Source organism: Aristolochia californica, unplaced genomic scaffold, assembly GCF_029961685.1.
Source record: "Aristolochia californica isolate CCGP_79_NKW_82.1479 unplaced genomic scaffold, dmAriCali1.0.hap1 SCAF_11, whole genome shotgun sequence".
In the NCBI taxonomy this organism is placed as follows: Eukaryota; Viridiplantae; Streptophyta; class Magnoliopsida; order Piperales; family Aristolochiaceae; genus Aristolochia; species Aristolochia californica.
Window position 1 is genome coordinate 11,900,261 of NW_027181782.1, and position 19,986 is coordinate 11,920,246.

The following is a 19,986-nucleotide window of genomic DNA, read 5'->3' on the forward strand; positions in this document are numbered from 1 at the left end:
TTCATCTAGAACCTTGAATTTAGATTGAAGAGCTTGCTAGTGTTATAATTGTTAAATTGGAGTAGGTAGTCATTGTGCAACATTTCAGTTTTGAAGTGAAACATTAACATGGTTGTGTTAATCAAAAGGGTGGTATGATTCCACCCATAAGTGCTTTATGAAAAAGCTCAAAGTCCACATCATATAAATCTACCTGCTTTCTACCTACTCCAACCCTAATTGTTGATTCAATCTGCTCCTTCTTAACTTGCAAAGAGGTATCAAAATTATCTACAGAGTGTGAACAATTTGAGAAAACATTTAAAAGTCAGATGGTTCTTCCCCTTCCTCAACAGTTATTATGGGGTCCTGCACCCTTTCATATCGAACAACCTGAAATGCTACTGCTTTTGCATCCCTTTCCATGACATTTTCACAATTTTTACCAATCCGCACATATATTGTAGATGGCACGTGAACAATAAATGCACCTCTAGAATCTAAAGCAGATGGGGATGCTTCATTCAACATTTTCGGTACAAGATGTAGAGCGTCATAAGAAGAGTGTGGGGCCATTCTGTATATTCTCAAGATGGAGCTGGGACTCAGAGGAATAGCATGCACTTGTTCTGGCATTGCTGTAACTGACAAGTAAAGCCCATATTTGGATCTGCTATGCTCCTTGCAGCTTTAACATATTGAAATGCATCTTCAAAGCTCTGGCCCTCCTTCCACATGAGATATGCAATCACTAAAGGAGGTTGAACGGGAGACACCCTAACAACAATGCACTAGGTGACAAAGTTTCCGAAAATTGGTTTTATTTTCCGAAACGAAGGATCGAAACATAATCCCTGATTTTCTGTTCGATACATAGGTATGGAGATTTAAATAGAAATTACAATAATACCCTTAGAAATATATATTTACAATCTCGAGTTTGCATGACGGACATTCAAAAGAAAAATCAAGAGAAGAACACACTTTATGTCCGAAAACACCTGAATTAAATAATTTTTGAAGTACATCAGAGTTGGGGTGGCCTAGACGTTTATGCCACATCTTAGGTCCAAAATTAACAACATGACAGGCAAAAGAAAGGAAAGGAAAACTAGGATAAAGAGGAAAGAGTCATTCCACTTTAGGCCCCTTTGCGATCATCGTCCCAGATGCTTGATCTTGCACAACACAACCAGATCGAGAGAAATGGACATTACAATTATTATCGACCAATTGACCAACAGAAATAAGATTTTGGAGAGATCAGGAGACACAAAAACATCAGTTAAACAAGAGGAAAGATCACCAACAGCACTGATAGGTAGAGAACTGCCATCAGCGGTGTTAATTTTTTGAGGGTCATCATAATTGCGGACATTGGAAAGAGAAACAACAGTATTGGTCATGTGTTAGAAGCTCCGGAGTCAAAATACCATGGCTTAGAAGAAACTTGAGGATTACCTGAGAGCCCAAAAGTAGAGAAAGCAGAAATGATCATCTGTTGTACCATCTCAGGAGTGAGTGTGGTCGGTGGGGCGGAAGTTGTAGGTGCAACAGGAACAACCGGCGAGGCAGCAGACAGTGCAAGAGGAACAACCGGCGATGCAACAGGCAATGTCATAGAACTAGAGGCACCAGTGTAGGCAGGATAAGCAATATCCGGCCTCCACGCAGGTCGAATGGAGCAAGTAGTGATGATATGACCGGGTTTCCTGCAGTAGCTACAAAACTTTCTAGGGCAATCCCGAGAAACATGACCAAAAGGTTTACAACAATAGCTGAACAACACGCATGTCTCGTCCCTTATTCCTCGCCTGGGTTGCATAAGCCACAGTGACAAGGGCACTGATGTTAGCCCGATGTTCGATGCCAGCCTGAGTGGCTAGACGCTGCTCCTCACGGAGGAGTTCACTGAAACAAGCAGCTAAAGAGGGGATAGGATGATGACTCATAAGATTAGACAGTGCAATGCCAAAATCGGAACGGAGCTTCATCAAGAATTGATCCTTCTTGCTTGTTTCATACACTGCTTGAATAGCAGAGAGAGCTATAACAGGAATAATAGAATGAACAATGTCGGCATAGTCAGCCCAAAGGTTTTGAAAACCTGAAAAATATTCCTCGATGGATAGACTGCCTTGTGTGAAATGAGCCATCTCATACTCCAATTGAAAACGCCAAGCCGAGTTGTCTTGATGATAAACTTGGGCGAGATAACTCCACATGTCAGCCGCAGTTCTATAAGGCCGCAAATTGAGAACAAAGTGAGGCTCAACAGAGCCAAGGATCCAGGTCATGACCCTAGCATCCTTGACTGTCCACTTGGGCAAAGCCTCAGCCTCTCGTGGTGCGGGATCAGTCCCATCTATATGACCCCATAACTCATTTCCCATAACAAATAAACGAAACTGAAATTCCCAGGCACTGTAATTTTTACCCTTGAAACGGATAGGGAACTGGTCTACCTTATCAGGTGACATGATGCCCCTGCGAGCTTGGGCACAAACTATGAGATGTGCTGCAAAACCCAACAATGAAAGGTTTCCAGCAACTGTACGCACCTACATGAATATGAGCCACTCCTTCGTGGTTGTAGTGGTAGAAAGGGTCGCAGCAGACGCTGCGACATGTGTATCGAGCAAAAAAATCGTCGTGGAGTGGACCTGTGCTCTCGTTGCACACCAAAAACGAAGCCAATGACCCCGTCGAACACCAAAAACGAACCGTTCAATACCAAAAACGAAGATGGTCCCGTCGAACACCAAAAAACCGAAATGCCCGAGAGAGGAGCTGCCAAAATTCGTAAATCCGAGAGAAGAACCTCTGAAATCCAAAAGAAAACCCACAAGACCCTCCGAATCCACTACAAATCGAGAACCGAGAAAGAGGGAAAGATAACGCACCTCTGAGAGCACAACGCCGAGCCGATTTCTCCACCACCGAACCGAGACCGCCGAAGGCTCCGAAAAAGCTCAGAAAAACAAAAAATCAGGGCACGGAACGAAGCTCTGATACGATGACAAAGTTTCCGAAAATTGGTTTTATTTACCGAAACGAAGGATCGAAGCATAATCCCTGATTTTTTGTTCGATACATAGGTATAGAGATTTAAAATAGAAATTACAATAATACCCTTAGAAATATATATTTACACTAGGACCCGTCCACATTGCTCCCGAACATCTTCAAAATAGTCAAAAACATCATAAAGGATGCTAGTAATGTCTTCTGAAGAACTATCTTGCAGCCATAGAGTCTTGTACACAAAATCAGCCTTGAAGTATTCGGGGCTCACAAAACCCACGCAATTAAGAACATGGGTGATACCATTTTTAATAAGAATGCCAAGGCCCTATCCACCAACCCCAAGTGGCAGCTCAAATAGAGGATTGAAGCTTGACTTGTCATCATTTCAACAAAAACCAGATCCTATCGGAACCCTTGTTAAGAAGGATAAGATTGCATTTTTGGATAAGGAATATTCAAAGATGGCTGAGCATATATATCTTGGTGGTGATGTTGTAGCATGGGACCGTCGCATTCTTATTAAAAATGGTATCACCCCCCAGCCACCAAACCCAGGTGGCAGCTCAAATAGAGGATTGAAGTGTCATCATTTCAACAAAAACCAGACCCTACTGGAACCCTTGTTAAGAAGGATAAGATTGCATTTTTTGCTAAGGAATGTTCAAAGGTGGCTGAGCATATATATCTTGGTGGTGATGTTGTAGCACGGGACCATGGGATTCTTATTATAAAGGGTATCACCGATGTTCTTAATTGTGTGGGTTTTGTGAGCCCCGAATACTTCAAGGCTGATTTTGTGTACAAGACTCTATGGCTGCAAGATAGTCCTTCAGAAGACATTACTAGCATCCTTCATGATGTTTTTGACTATTTGAAGATGTTCGGGGGCAACATGGGTGGGGGGGGGGGGGGGGGGGGGGGGGTGGGGGGGAGCCTTCTCAAATAATGAGAGATTGCTGTGAGGTTCTGAATTTTGCTAATTTATCAGCCATGAAATTTGCTGATCTAAGGATGAGATTCCAATTACAATGAATAGATGAGACAATGTTAGCAATACAATCAGTGATAGGCCAGTGGCGCCAAGTGGGAGAGCTATATTTTGAACACCAGTTGATGATAGTTTTTGAGTTGCCTTCAATGAGTAGCTTGTCGTGTTCACGTTCCTTGAAGATTTGGAGGCCGAGTAGAAGAGCACTCACTTCAGCAGTATTTGAATCAGGAATGCCCATCGGCCCTGCATAGGATAGGATAAGGTTTCCACTGCTATCTCTGCAATCACCACCTATGTCGATCGGCCCACGATAGCCTAAAGCACTGCCATCAAAATTGAATTTGATGCAATCGCAAGGGGGAGGATCCCAGGTGGCCATAACCAGAGTCTTGCAGGGGCCCGCCTTATGAGCGATCAAACTCATATTTTCTCGAAGGGAAACACCCGATAGAGAGGAAATCTTCTTCCTGGTATGTAACCTGCTCGAGATAAGGGCCATTGCATGAGAAGCCATATTGTCCGAGGTGCTAGCCTTGAAGTTGAATCTCCGGTTATTTCGCTCGAGCCATAGGCACCATGGGACATGTGCAAGGCATGCCAAGAGAATTAACTTGTCCAACCTAGGAAGGCGGATCCCCATAACCATCTCATAGGTGCCAAAGAGGTCCTGGTGTAGCCCCATTTGGAGTCCAATCTTTTGAAAGATCTTCATCCAGACTTGCCAAGAATAACCACAATGTAAGAGAACATTGTTAGTGCTGCTCACTTGGTTGCATCTGCTTCACCCACATGGAAGTCTTGTGTTCTTCTTCTCTTCCAATAGTGTTCGCACACTTTTTAGGAAATTTTTTTTTTTTTGAAATGATGCTGATTTTTATTATGGCAAAAGCTCAAGAGAAGCCTTCCCAAACAATGAGAGATTGCTGGGAGATTCCGAATTTTGCCAATTTATTAGCCAAGAAATTTGTTGATCTAGGAATGAGATTCCAATTACAGTGAATAGATGACACAATGTTAGCAATACAATCAGTGATAGGCCAGTGGCGCCAAGTGGGAGAGCTACATTTTGAACACCAGTTGATGATAATTTTTGAGTTGCCTTCAATGAGTAGCTTGTTGTGGAGACATTCCTTGAAGATTTAGAGGTCGAATAGAAGAGCACTCACTTCAGCAGTATTCGAATCAGGAATGGCCATCGGCCCTGCATAGGATAGGATAAGGTCTCCACTGCTATATCTGAAAACACCACCTACTCCGGTCGGCCCAAGACAGCCTAAAGCACTACCATCAAAATTGAGTTTGATGCAATCGCAAGGGGGAGGATCCCAGGTAGCCATAACCGGAGTCTTGCAGGGGCCCGCCTTATGAGCAATCAAACTCATATTTTCTCGAAGGGAAACACGCGATAGAGAGGAAATCTTCTTCCTGGTATGTAACCAGCTCAAGATAAGGGCCATTGCATGAGAAGCCGTATTGTCCGGGGTGCTAGCCTTGGCGTTGAATCTCCGGTTATTTCGCATAAGCCATAGTTACCATGGGACATGCGCAAGGCATGCCAAGAGAATTAACTTCTCCAACCTAGGAAGGTGGATCCCCATAACAATCTCATAGGTGCCAAAGAGGTCCTGATATAGCCCCATTTGGAGTCCAATCTTTTGAAAGATCTTCATCCAGACTTAACAAGAATAACCACAATGTAAGAGAACGTTGTTAGTGCTGTTCACTTGGTTGCATCTGCTTCGCCCACATGGAAGTCTTGTGTTTTTCTTCTCTTCCAATAGTGTTCACACACTTTTCAGGAAAGTTTTTTTTTTTTTAAATGATGCTGATTTTTTTTAAGGCAAAAACTCAAGAGAAGCCTTCCCAAACAATGAGAGATTTCTGGGAAGTTCCGAATTTTGCAAATTTATCAGCCAAAGAGTTGGCTGATCTTGGAATGAGATTCCAATTACAATGTGTAGAAGATACAATGTCAGCAATACTATCAGTGATGGGCCAGTGGTGCCAAGGGGGGAGGCTGTCTTTGGAACACCAACTAATAACCGTCGCCTTCAATAATTAACTTGCCATGGAGACGATCCCTGAAGATTTAGAGGCCGAACAATAGAGCACTAACTTCAGCAGTATTAGAATCGGCAATGCCCACCGGATCAACATAAGAAAGCATAAGGTCTCCACCACCTGCTCCTGCTGGTCCGGGATATCCAATAGCACTACCATCAAAATTCAATTTTATGCAATTGCAAGGGGGAGGATCCCAGATAGCCATACTCGGAGTTCTGATGGGGCCAGACATATGAGCGATAAAATTCCAATTTTCTCGAAGGGAAACCCCGATAGAGTGGCAAAATCCTTCTTTGTATGAAGCCAGCTCGAGATGAGTCCAATGACATGAGAAGCCGTGTTGTCTGTGGTGCTAGCTTTGGAGTTGAATCTCCGATTATTCCGCTTGAGCCAAATGCACCATGGAACATGCGCAAGACAGGCTGAAAGAATCCCTCAAACATCTCAAAGATGCCAAAGAGGTCTTGATGTAGCCATAGTGTGAGCTCGATTTTTTGAAAGATCTTCATCCAAACTTGCCACAAAAATCCAGTGTAAGAGGACATGTTGGACTGTCTCTTCACACTCACCGCAAAAGGGACAAGAAAGATCGGGGGCAGTGAAGCCTCTTCTATGAAGATTGGTTGAAGTAGGAATATGTTCTTTGATGGCTGACCACACAAAAATTTTGATTTTGCTTGGTGCTGAGAGTTTCCAAGCCAGATTCGCCTTGTGCTCATGAGTACTATAGTCTTACTTTCTGATATGAGAGTAAGCCGAAGTGACAGTGAATCGGCCATTATTACTGGGCTTCCAAATCAGCTTATCAACTGAGTGCTCCCGGATAATAGTACTGCTGAGTTTTTGGTAAGGAGAGAGCAAAAAGCCAAGGATTCCTCATCATTTAATCCCCGACGGAACGGGAGACTCCACGAGTGATCATTCCATGAATTAGCCACAAAGTAAGAGAGGTCGCTTGCCACCCTATGCAGCCCCGGGAAGTCCTCCGAGAGGGATCGAGCTCCACATCAATCGTCTGACCAGAAGAGAAGGGTCCTTCCATTGCCCGTGTGAAACGAGGTAGCATCTCTGAATACTGGAAGGAGCTTGAAAACTGATTTCCATATCGGGGATAGGAGGCGAGCAATGCCGCCCTCTCTCCACTAGGCACCCGAAAATTGAAGGTAGAATTTCACTATATTCCTCCATAAATTGTTATGTTTGTTGTTGAAATTCCAAATCTATTTGAGCATAAGAGCTTTGTTCATTTCTCTTGTAGGTTGGATGCCCAATCTTCCCCTATTATGAGGTATGCAAATATCCTTCCAACTAACCAGATGGTACCAGAAGGTATCTTTTGAACCTCTCCATAGAAATCGTTGACGAATGACATCAATTTTGGAGCAAACGAAGGCTGGACAGTGCATGAATGATAACAGATAATTTGGCTGCCTCGCCAGACAAAACTTGAGGAGAGTGAGACGCCCCGCTGTTGATAAGAGTTTACCCCTCCAAGTGGCTAGCCTCTTTTCAAATTTCTCAATGACGCGGGACGATAGTGACGCCGAAGGCCGAGAATCAAAAAGTGGGAGCCCAAGATATGTAGATGGCATATTTCCCACAGAGCATCCAGGTAGTCCGCTGTATCCCGAAGCTTGGCTGGATCAATGTGATAGCCAAGAAGAGTGTTTTTTCCCCATTTTATGTTATGACCGGTGGCCAATTTAAATAATCCCAGCACGACACACAATTCTCTGATCTGATCCATAGTACCAACCCCGAAGCAAATAGTATCATCCGCAAGCTGGAGTATCGGAATATCAAAGGTTGTACAATCAGTCGGGGGGAGGAGCCATCCCATGTTCTTGGCCGAGTAGATCAAGGAGGATAGATATTCCCCTGGTTACCTTAAAATACCCACAAAATCTTCCGTTGAAAAGGACGGAGTAGCTTGTAGAGGAGATGCAACTTTGGATCCAGAAGCACCATTTTTCTCCGAATCCCATCTTCCCCAAGTGGGTGTCCAGAAACTTCTAGTTAACTCTGTCAAATGCCTTTTCGAAGTCAAGCTTGAGGATGAATCTGAGGAGCTTTCAGACCTTGAAATGATGACTAAGTTCATAACATGCCATGGCTAAATCAAGAATTTTTCTTCCCTTAATAAAAACACTCTGGCTATGGTGAATGGCAATAGGGATGATTGCCCTGAAACGACTAGCAAGGAGGCGTGCAGTCACCTTATATGCACTGGTAGTGAGACTGATCGGCCGGAAGTCGGATGGGAGCTCTACCCCATCTTTTTTAGGGATGAGGGCGGTGAAAGAGGCTCCGAGACTCCTATATCTGATGTCATGCTGATAAAAGGAGCAGGCCATGATGGAAATGTCTTCTCTAATGAAGGGCCAACAACGTCGATAAAATTCCCTGTTGAATCCATCCGGACCGGGAGCATGATCCAAAGGAAGACCAAGGGCTGTAATTTCAATTTCTCGACTAGAGAAGGGGAGCTCAATGAGACTAGCTGCGGCTGATGGAATAACCTGGAGGTTAACCCTTTGGAAGAAGGGGCGGAATGGCTAGTGATCAGAGTATAAATCTGCAAAAAAAATCACCAGTGAGTCAGAAATAATGGCTCGGTCTGAGGTAGCCTCACCGTTGACGCTGAGCATGGCAATGCGGTTGGCCCTTCTTCGTGCATAGGCGACTGCATGGAAGAATTTAGTATTAGCATCCCCATCGAAGAACCATTTGAATCTTGCACGTTGCTTCCAATGCACTAACTCACTGTGGGCAAAGGACTGCAATTGCCCTTGAAGGGCATACCTCTGAGAGACTTTCGGAGAAGAGCGACCTCTGACTTCCTCCTCAGAGTCGAGAGTGGCTATCTGAGCAAGGGCATTGGTTCTCATAGTCGAGGAAGAGTCCTTCTTTTTGGAGGCCTAGGACCTCTGCAACGGTTTCAACATCTTGAGTTTGATTGGGAAGGTCCACCCGCTCGGGCCAGCAACGGTCATATTCTCCAAAAAAGATTGGAGAGAGATCAAAAGAGGGGTTTGCCATCCAATTATTGTTGAATCTGAAAGGGGGGGGGGGGGGGGGGGGGGGGGGGGGGGGGGATGACAATTGCCAAAATGGCTATCAACCATAATCGGCCAATGATCATAATTGGCCAATGATCAGGGACGACTCGATTGAGCACTTTGTCGGAGACGTTGCTGTAGAGCTGAACTCAATCATTGCTGGCTAAGAATAGGTCCAGCTTTGAGAGGACAGGGGGCTGCCTACCATTTGACCAAGTGAAGGTCTTCCCAGATATGGTAATCTCATCTAGGTCCCAGCTGCCACTAAAATCAGCAAATAGCCTCATAGAGGTTGTGATTCTCCTGGACGGCGGGGATTTTTTGTGGCAAAAGCGAGTGACATTGAAGTCACCCACAAGAATCAGAGGAATATACCACATTTGACAAGACCTCAATAGATCCTCTCAAGATAGGTGGCGCTCATGGTGTCTGGTAGGGCCATAGACACCAACTAGGCACCAAATGTTCCCCGAACTTTTGTCTCACAGCTTAATGCCAAGGGAGTAAGAGCCACAACAACGATCAAGCACCTCAGTAGTACTGGTGTCCCACATCAGTAGGATACTGCCTATCGATCCCACTACATCCACTGAAGCCCAGCCGGGCTCCTTTAGGTGCCACAACTCACGGATGTATCCAAGGGGTAGAGAAGCCACCTTGGTTTCTTGGAGAACAACAACATTTGCCTTGGTAGAGGCAAGGAGGTCCAGAATGGAGGCGCAGCGACTCAAGGACCCAATTCCACGAACATTCCAGGAGGGAATAATCATTGATCATTATTCATCTTCTTTGACTTCTCAGATGGGTGGTTATCTCCTAGGAGAGGCTCTGTGAAGACGGTGCCCATCACCTTGGCAAGTTCCATTATCTGGGCCCAGGTTTTTGGGTTGTATTTGTGTTGTTTTGATTGGAGAGTTGCAACAAACACTTGAGTTCGTTCACCCAACTCTGGAATGATGAAATCTTCTGTCTCTGGCTATGTGATTTCTCGAGGTTTGATTGTGCTTTCGGGGACCACATCTCTAAAATCATCCATCACAGTGATGCTGATACAGATCCAGTATCGTACTTTATCTACCATAACGCATCTGAAATATTGTCCATCACATGGGTGAAGAGGTTTGATGAGGATCCGGGCCTCATCCAGACGGTGCCGGTGCTCCGTGAGTGGGTCCAAAGCAATGATAGAGCCAAACTCGGACACGATTCTCGAAAGGACCGCGTTTTTCCATAGCTCGACAAGAAGCCTTGTAACTGTGACCCATTGCCTGTACTGGCTGGAGGGTGCTGAGGGGAGCCACTCTGAGACCCCGATGATGCCAGAGCTGGTGTGGGGTATGATGGCAAGAGCCGCAAAAGACTCCTACTCGATTCCGCAATGAGCAAGCCAAGTTTGGGGACTAAGATAGGAGATTCTGGGAGTGTAAGAGAGGTGAAGTTTGTCAATCAGCCAGTGAAGAATGCTGGATTTGATGACGTCGGGGGATGTTTGGACAAGAATGGAGCGAGTCAAAATTCTACGCCCGTCATGGAGAAGGTTTGGTGGGATTTGGATTATTTTGGGTGTTTCTATGGGAGCAGGGGGCCCGAGGTATGGTTTGGGGTAAATCAGGAATTTTCGGGGAGGGGGTGCTGTTAGGAGCAGGAGGGGAGGTCAGGAGGGTGTTTTGGTGGCGTTGGGTTGCTGGGAGGAGAGGTGGAAATCTTACTCTGGTATCATCGGGGCAGATTGGTGCTTCTGCTGTGTCTAGCGCCGGGGAGAGGCTCTGGAGTGCAGCAGCTAGCTCATTCTAGCCAAAACCCGAGTTTGTGGCCTCGGGTATGAATAATTTGGCTAAATTGGTGGTTCCTCTTCTGTGGGTGACCCAACATTCCCGACGACCACGAAAGGTAGTCACTGAGAAGAGGAAAATCGAGTCCCGTGACTAGAGTTCACAGGATTTTTCAGTTTCTATGGTAGCTCTCTGAAACTGATGCCTGAAGCTGTGGATCGCTTCTACTGGGATACAGATGAATGAAAGTTTTGGTCCGTCAGCTGAGAAGATACGGATCACCAGACCTGATTTTTGGACGATTCTCTTGACGGTAACTTTGCATTTTCTGTAACTGATTTGGAAAAGACAATTTCACTTCTTTCAACAAGAGATCGTCATCCAGCGAGCTTCGTATTCCTTTGTCGAAGCTTCAGAAAGCTCGCTGGAGCGGTGGCTAGACGGATCTGACCGTCTATGAGTTTTTCTTCCTCGCCATGGAGAGCCATTTCCTCCATTTCTTCTCGTCACAGCATCGTCGAGTCTTCTACCGGCGTCGAAAAGGCTCACGGTAGCCTTGCTTGAGTAGCGGTGGTTGTCGGGGGTGGTCCAGTCGTCAGCCATAGGGACGATGATCGTCAGGAGAGTTCTCTCTCTCATTTGGGTGTTTTGGCGCACGTTAGCAGTTTTGAAATAGACAACGCAAGATACGATCGCCAACAATGCACGTTACGATCGTTAACGGTGCACGTTAAGCGAAAAAATCGCCTAAGTTGCTCCTCTTGTGCGCTCGCTCATTCATTGTCTTTTTAGGAAAGTTTTAAAAGAGTCTTATAGGACTTATGCTTTCTGTTAAACTAATTAATACTCATTGCAATTTATCTTCTATCAAGTTATTCATTCATTAGAAACAAAGCATTGTGAAAAATATTGTGCTGACTGTAGGTTGGGAACCTGTTGACCTTGGTCCACTCACATTGAAAGAAATTTTCTCTTTGCTGTCAAAGACTAAACAAAATTGCCTCTTAAGTGAATTCTTAAGCGTTGAAAGAATCAAGAGTTGTGTATTCATCTTTTGGTATAGCATTGACGTATTAAATGAAAAAGAAAACAAAAATTTAGATTGCTAACTTTTTTTTTTTTTTTCAATGGCAAACTTTTTTTAAATTTTTATAACAAAGTAAGGAGTGCTCTGTAGATTCCCATCATGTTGTGTCTTAATCCTAGATATAGAGGCTGTTAAACTGGTCAGAAGAAAGCTTCCTGTTAGATTAGGAAATTTCCTTTTTGTTCGTAAGTTATATTAGCCTGTTTCAAGTTAAGTTAGACGAAGGCAGTTTTGAGTAGGTTGTTTACTTTTTTGTCCCTGTTTAGTGATTATTACTTGGGTTATATGTGTAATTTGGAAGTGACTTTTTTCTATTTCTTTTGTTTCCTCTTTCTTCTACCTTCTCTAAAGAGTCCTCTCTTTCTTTCTATGCTAGGAACTTAAGAGTATTTAAATATAATCAACAGGTTAAACTAATTGATTCTTTTTGTCATGGTGCATGGAGTTTGCATCTTAGAAGAAGTCTTAAGGCAAATGTTATGGTCCCGAATCTAACACAAGGATTCGTTGTTACGGTTCCGGTTTGGCCATGGGGAATTGTAGAAAGACATGGTGGAATTGTAGGGAGACATGGAGAGGAAGACGAAGATCAAGCCAAAGGGAAGCTTGAAAACCCTAGAGCTCGTTGAGTAGAACTCCCAGCCTGTTTACCCTAAAATTAATCTAAAATCAATGTTTGTCTTTCTCATTACTCTTACCCCTTAAATAGGGTTCACCATGTTTGGGTTTAATATAAAATATTACAAAAATACCCTTATAAATAAAATATTCCAAAAATACCCCTATAAAAAAATATTCCAAAAATACCCCTATGGCCTAAAACTGAAATAAAATAAAGTAAATTAGGGAAAAACAATAAAATAATAATGTTATTGTGTTCATAACATTACACCCCCTGGAACAACGAGCTTGTCCTCAAGCTCGAAGGTAGGTCTGTTTGCCCGTGCCGATAGCTCATCGTGTTCTATCGGTTCATCCTCCTTGTCTTCTTCGCTGTCATCATCTTCGTTGTCATTCTTGTCTTCCTTCTCATCAGCAGAGTCAACATCCTTATTCTTCATCCATGTGTCCTCTGCACCCTTATTCACATACCCGGGGTCATCACATACTAGAATGATGTCAAACAAAGTACCTGATTTCACCTGCCACAACTCAACTGCAACATATTTCAAGTTGGGGAAGACATACAAATAGGGATCGTCCTTAAAATCAGGGTTATCAATCATAGGTGCTTTCCATTTTCCCTTGTAGTTCAGGTTCTTTATTTTCTTTTGCTTCCATCCATATACTTGGGATTTGGAATAGTAGGTGAAGTCCATTCACCATCTTCCTCATCGTCCCAGTCGTCAGGCTTCTGTGCATCAAGATCAGTTATTTCTTTTGGGATGTCATCGTACCCCTCAGGCTTCGTATCTTCTGGGTCTGGAATATATTCATTATCATCCAATCCTCCGGCTTCTTAGCAGCAGGATCCTTCATTTGTTTTGGAGGGAGTAAGTCCCAAATGGTATACAAGCTTCCAGTCTGTTTCTCATTGTTATCGATCAGTATACTGTATGTAGCATCCGGATGGATGATGAAAGTGTAAACATGTGTTAGCTTGTCTATTTCACAGGGAATGTCCTTCTTTATCAAGTGGTTCTTCCCATCACAGGTCAAGATCGCATGAACCTTCCTAGTGCTATAGCCACATAAGTCAGGTCCAAACATAATGCTGTATGGAGTCTCTCCACCAAAGTTCTTTAGATCCGCATCACTACTGACCAACTTCATGTACCCACCACCACAACCAAGCTTCTGCTCATGTTTAACAGAAAGTTGAAAGACCAAGGTCTTGTCTTTGTTAGAGATCTCAGGAAACTAGGAAGAGATAGCAAAAAAACTGTAGTCTAGAGAAGTTTGGATGCCTTTATCAGTGGGATCACCACTCCATTTTCCTGAAGTGTGCACCCACCTGCCAAGCCTTCATCTTTTTTCCAATCTTATTTCACCCAGCAGATTTGTTGGGGCTGCTCTCCTACAATTAGTTCCATTGATCTGGGGTAGTGACCAAATCTGTTTGGTTCCAGAAACCAGCCGAGATGAAAATCTCTTGCCCTTTGAGCTGCTGCCATATCATCGATTCGCTCACTAGAAGGTTCATACCACAAGAAATCTAACACGATTCCAATGCTGATTGGAATAGCAGCAGACCCAGCAGTAGTTTCAGCACTAATAGCAGAACCAGACAGCACGAATGCATCCTTATCATTAGATACAGGGTCCCTTCTCTCGGCCAACAGAAAACCCAACAGAATGTCTATTAAGACACCCTCTTTGATAATTAAGCCCTTTCTCAAACAGAAAAGGAACAACTTCATTGATCCCATTATCAATGGCATTCAACTCCCTCCAACTCACTCCAGAAATTCCAACAGAATTTCCAGCAGGCAACTGAGTCGTGGACAACAATGGAAAAGGAGAGGTAAAAGAGGATTCCAATTTCTGTGTTCTCACTTGCAGTGCATAATCACAACTTTTTGTGCAAACAATTATGGAACCCAAAAAATTAAGCCCAACTTTGTCAATTAGATCAAGAACAAACTCACCACTGTTGGTCCCATCAATAGAAAAACAATTCATCTACAGAATTATCTCAACCCTGCGCTGAATACCCAACAAAATATTATCACTCACGGTAAGAATTTTGACAAACAGTGGACGAGCAGCATACAAAACATCCAAAAGATTAAACACAAGGGTGCTAATTGAATGAAGGACAATAACACTGCTGCTGATCGCGGCAGGAGAATAAAACAACATCCAGAATTTTTTTGCGATCGTTCCCGGCATCCCCAGAAAAACTCCCTCTCGGAATTCATACACACCAGCTGTAAGTCAAAACGATGCTGGTTGTGTTTCTTTGCTTCCCGGAACAGAAACACACCAGGCCAAAAAGTTGAATTTGAAGTTCGTGGCCGAACAGGATCCAGAAAATTAAACTCCACATATGCAATTTGAAGATTCACATCCGCACAGGTACTGTGCTCATCCACAGAAAAACAAAGCCCCTCAAAAAAAAATTCCAAGACACTTTCTCAATTAACTACACGAATTTGCCGAACTTTTCAAAATATGCAACGCAAAAATGAGGTCGCCCCCAAATCATCCAGTGCCAACGATTTCGGAATTTCCCCTGTTTGGATTTGTATTACCTCCCCGCTGTTCGGCTTTGGATTTCTCTGCGTCTTCGGTTTGGAGAGACGCACGACATCCATTGGGAAAGGATTTGATGCTGAACCCCATTCTGGATTTTTCGACGAATGAATATTTGAATACCCTTCCGTTTTTGGAATTTCTGAATCCCCAAATTCGGATGTCGCCGTCACCGGAGATACAGAGAACTCTTTGTGTTCTTGCGTCTTCTGTTCGTCCGAGAGAGCGTCTCCCGTGACGATTTTATCTACCACAGCAATGAGATGAAGATTTCCGTCCAAGAGAGCTTTTGTTGCCTCTCGTTATGTGGATTTTTCGTGCTCGGAGAATTTAGGTCGTATGACCTTTTTCTGCGAAAGCCAGTTGCTTCCTTGCAAGAAATTTTTTCATGTAGGTTGCACGCCATTCCCGTATTTTTTCCTCTTCAATGCCAATCCACCGCATTTCTCTGATTTCTCTGTGCATCGCCATCTATTCTTCTAGGGATATTTCTCTGTGCATCGCCATCCATTCTTCTGGGGATATAGAATGACTCATTGTGTTCCTGCTCTGATACCAGTTGTTATGGTCCCGTATCTAACACAAGGATTCGTTGATACGGTTCCAGTTTGGCCATGGGGAATTGTAGAAAGACATGGTAGAATTGTAGGGAGACATGGAGAGGAAGACGAAGATCTAGCCAAAGAGAATCTTGAAAACCCTAGAGCTTGTTGAGCAAAACTCCCAGCCTGTTTACCCTAAAATCAATGTTTGTCTTTCTCATTACTCTTACCCCTTAAATAGGGTTCACCCTGTTAGGGTTTAATATAAAATATTACAAAAATACCCCTATAAATAAATAATCCAAAAATCCATATAAATAAAATATTCCAAAAATACCCTTGTGGCCTAAAACTGAAATAAAATAAAGTAAATTAGGAAAAAATAATAAAATAATAATGTTATTGTGTTCATAACAGCAAAATGAAATGTCCAAGGTGCAAGGTTGTTGTCCAAGTTTGATTCTTTTTTTTTTTTTTTTTTTGTGTGTGTGTGTGAGTGTATAGGGATAGGGGGAGGGGGGGCGCTGTGGACTTAATCTTCTTTCACACCTTTCGCAGGTGCTATACAACAAATCAAGTAAAAGGAAATTAAACAATTACAAACTGACTCGATTTTAGATAGCTTCACACCTAACAATTGCTTTGTCTTTGAACAAGTATATGTTAGGGCCAGTGACATCAGGATTTAGAAGGATTTGATAGAGGTTCTGAAACCAGTTGCTTCATTCACTCTATATGATGTGCGACTTGGGTGACTCGAGGAGTCGCAACCCCCTCTCATGGTGGAAGACGACGACGACCGACGAGCTCCGCCGACCTTGCCGAATCTTTGGAAACCCTTCCAACGAGGGTTTCCCTCGGAAAGAAGGTTATCAAAAGGGAAGATTCCGCGTCTCCCTCTCTCCCTCCCTTTCTCTCTTCTCGTGAACTTGTGTTCGAGCGTCGTCTTGAGAAGGGGGAAACCAGTGCTCGGATCCCTGACCCCTGTGCTTCAGGCCGTGAGCCCTTGACGGAAAGAAGTCTTTCGTCTGAGACAATGATGGCTGACGAATCTTCCAGGGACAGAGATCGAGACGCTACAGGATGGAAGACAATTTGATCAAAGAAAAACAGAAAGGAAGGAAGCTTTGGTTCTACGGAAACTTTTTTCAATTTTGGCAACTCCTCTCTAGCGATCGGACGAAATTGAGACAGATTGGGGATGACGATCCGGATCACGGTTCAAAATGAGGGAAGAAGGACCTTCGTCTCCTTTCTGGCGGCAGACTTCAATGTCTTCCTTAGCCAGTTCGACGCTGTTACAGCGATTGATAGTTGTCGAACCAGATCCAGAGAGCTCCAGCTTGGCCAGATCTCCTTCCGGAATCGAAGGATTCCTTTGGTTGGTTGACCTTTCAGACAGCAATCAAGGAGTACTCCTACGACGTCAAGCTCTCGGGTCGGGAAATGCATCATCTCCAGAACCTGACCTAACTCCAACAAGGTAACCCCCCAGCCAGAAAATTTATCGGCGATGACCTTCCTGGCCCTGGCCAGCACTGCGCCTCCTGGCTGAACTGTGCTAGAATTTACAAATGCCGCCTCGGCTGTCTTGCCCGAGCTCGGTAACTCTGCTGAGTTACCGCGAGGGATGTAAATCTCCTTTGCCCCTGATGCATTGGTGTGAGGAAGGATGCTGCGAGCCACTGACGCAATGACAATAATGGTCGACAATAATGCACTTAGGGGCTTACTGGGATTTATGGACCCACTAGATACCGGCAGCGTAGATCTTTTTGGGAGGAGCTTCACAATCTTCTTTAACTATGGTCGCTACCTTGGCTCATTGCAAGTGATTTCAATGCGATCAGATTTTGCAACGAATAATCCCTTCCTGCCATTTTTATATTTTGCGGATTTTATAGGGGGTGCAGAGCTGGTTGAGATCTCTCTGGCTGGAAAGACATTTACTTGGTCAAATGGGCAGAAACAACCCATTCTCTCCAAGCTGGACAGATTTCTTGTGAGTAGCGATTGGCTCCAAATATATGAAGATACTTTAGGCAGGGTTCTTAACTGGGTGGGATCTGATCACTGGTCGATTCTCCTTTCTACATCTTTTGGTAGATAGGGTCCTGCCCCCTTTGCTTTGAGAACTCTTGGTTACTTGGGGCAGATTTTGATCACCTCCTTGCTGATTGGTGGTTCGAGTTTACCAATGGTCATCGTGCCGATTGGGACCTCCCTAAAAAACTTAAGCTTCTCAAAGGTAAGCTGAAGTCTTGGGCCTCCAACCTGAAGTACTCCCTTGGTGCCGAGAAAATTTCTCTCACTTCCGAGATTGATGTCTTTGACCAAGCTGAAGAACAAAGGTGTCTGTCCAATACTGAATTCTCTTCTCACATTGCTCTTCAGGCTTGTTTTTTTACTCTTCTCCACTCGGAGAAAGTGAGGTGGAAGCAATGTTCCCGTTTTAGATGGCTGAAAGAGGGAGACACTAATAATATATTTTTTCATACTGTCCCTCGACGAGGACTAACCAAATTACCTCATTGTGTATGGACAATGAGGCAACCATAGATAGATCCTCCATTACTAATGCTCTGATCAAGTTTTATACAGATCTTTATTCAAAGGAGTGCCCTCATCGCCTCTCTAATTGAGTTTCCTTTCTCTGATTTGGAAATTGAGAAGGCCGTTATTGGTATGACCTGTGATCGTGCGCTTGGTCTGGACGGGTTTAACGTAGATTTCTATCATAGAGATTGACATTTTTTTAGGTAGGACATACACAATATGGTCCGGGGTTTTCACAAGAATGGCATCACCTTCAGTAGTATGAGGGCTTCTTTTATTGCCTTAGTTTTGAAGAAAGACAATGTTGAGCAGCCAGGTGATTTTCAGCCCATCAACCTCATCTCAAGCTCTTACAAAATTATTGCTCGGCTCTTCGCTCGGCGATTGAAGTTTCTGTTATGACATACACAATACGGTAGTCCGTCGTATCCCCAAGCTCGGTTGGATCAATGTGATAGCCAAGAAGAGTGTTTTTTCCCTAGTTTATGTTATGACCGGAAGCCAATTCAAATAATCCCAGCATGACACACAATTTTCTGATCTGATCCATAGTACCAACGCCGAAGCAAATAGTATCATCCGCAAACTGGAGAATAGGATTATCAAAGGTTGTACAATCAGTCGTGGGGAGGAGCCATCCCATGTTCTTGGCCGAGTAGATCAAGGAGGATAGATATTCTGCCACCACGTTGATGAGCAGGGGGGAGAGGGGGTCTCCCTGTCTGATTCCCCTGGTTCCCTTAAAATACCCACAAATTGTTCCGTTGCGAAGGACGGAGTAGCTTGCAGAGGAGATGCAGCTTTGGATCCAGAAGCGTCATTTTTCTCCGAATCCCATCTTCCCCAAGAGGGTGTCCAGAAACTTCCACTTAACTCTGTCAAATGCCTTTTCGAAGTCAAGCTTGAGGATGAATCTGGGGAGCTTTCGGACCTTGAATTGATGACTAAGTTTATGACGTGCCATGGCTAAATACATAGATTCCATGTTCCCCAAGACACCAAAGCACTCATCTCATCATCCATAGCTTGTTTCCATTCTGGAGAGCACAAGACTTCCTGCACTGAACGAGGTATATGGGAAGTAGACAATGAAATAAAAAATCAATTTGGTGCATGTGTTCATGTACTTCGTACTGACAATGGTTTGGAATATCTTAACCATAAATTTTCAGTGTTTTGTGATTCTCATGGTATTACCCATCAAACATCCTGCCCTTATACACCACAACAAAATGGGGTGGCTGAACGTAAAAATAGACATCTCCTTGAGGTTACAAGGACACTATTATTGCATATGAATGTTCCTAAATCTTTTTGGGGAGATGCAGTTTTAACTTCGTGCTGCTTGGTTTATCGTATGCCCTCAACTGTTTTGAGTGATTAAGTTCCACTTCAGATGGTCGATGTGATGAGAATTTTTCTATTTCGTTTTTGAAGACGAGAAATAAATTATATACAAACATACACACTAAGATTATATATTATGTCTTCACTTTTGAAATCATCAATCTATACATGGGAGCCCCACGATCAAGGACATGTTGTTCCCAATCTGACCGAACCCCGAAAGGATTCTCCTTAAGCCAAACCCCACTGTCATATTCGATATCCTCATCAGCAGTGATAGAAAATTTACCTTTCCCATACATTAAAAAATGTTCCTTCATTCTTGTTGAAACTTCCTCTACATTGGACTGTAGGAAGACCTGTGAAA

General features: G+C 43.7%; 1 pseudogene; it reads right to left on the reverse strand.

Moving 5' to 3' along the window:
* Positions 1-12,857: 12,857 nt before the first annotated feature.
* On the reverse strand, positions 12,858-14,348 carry LOC137943622 (calreticulin-like; annotated as a pseudogene).
* Between the last annotated feature and the right edge of the window lie 5,638 nt (positions 14,349-19,986).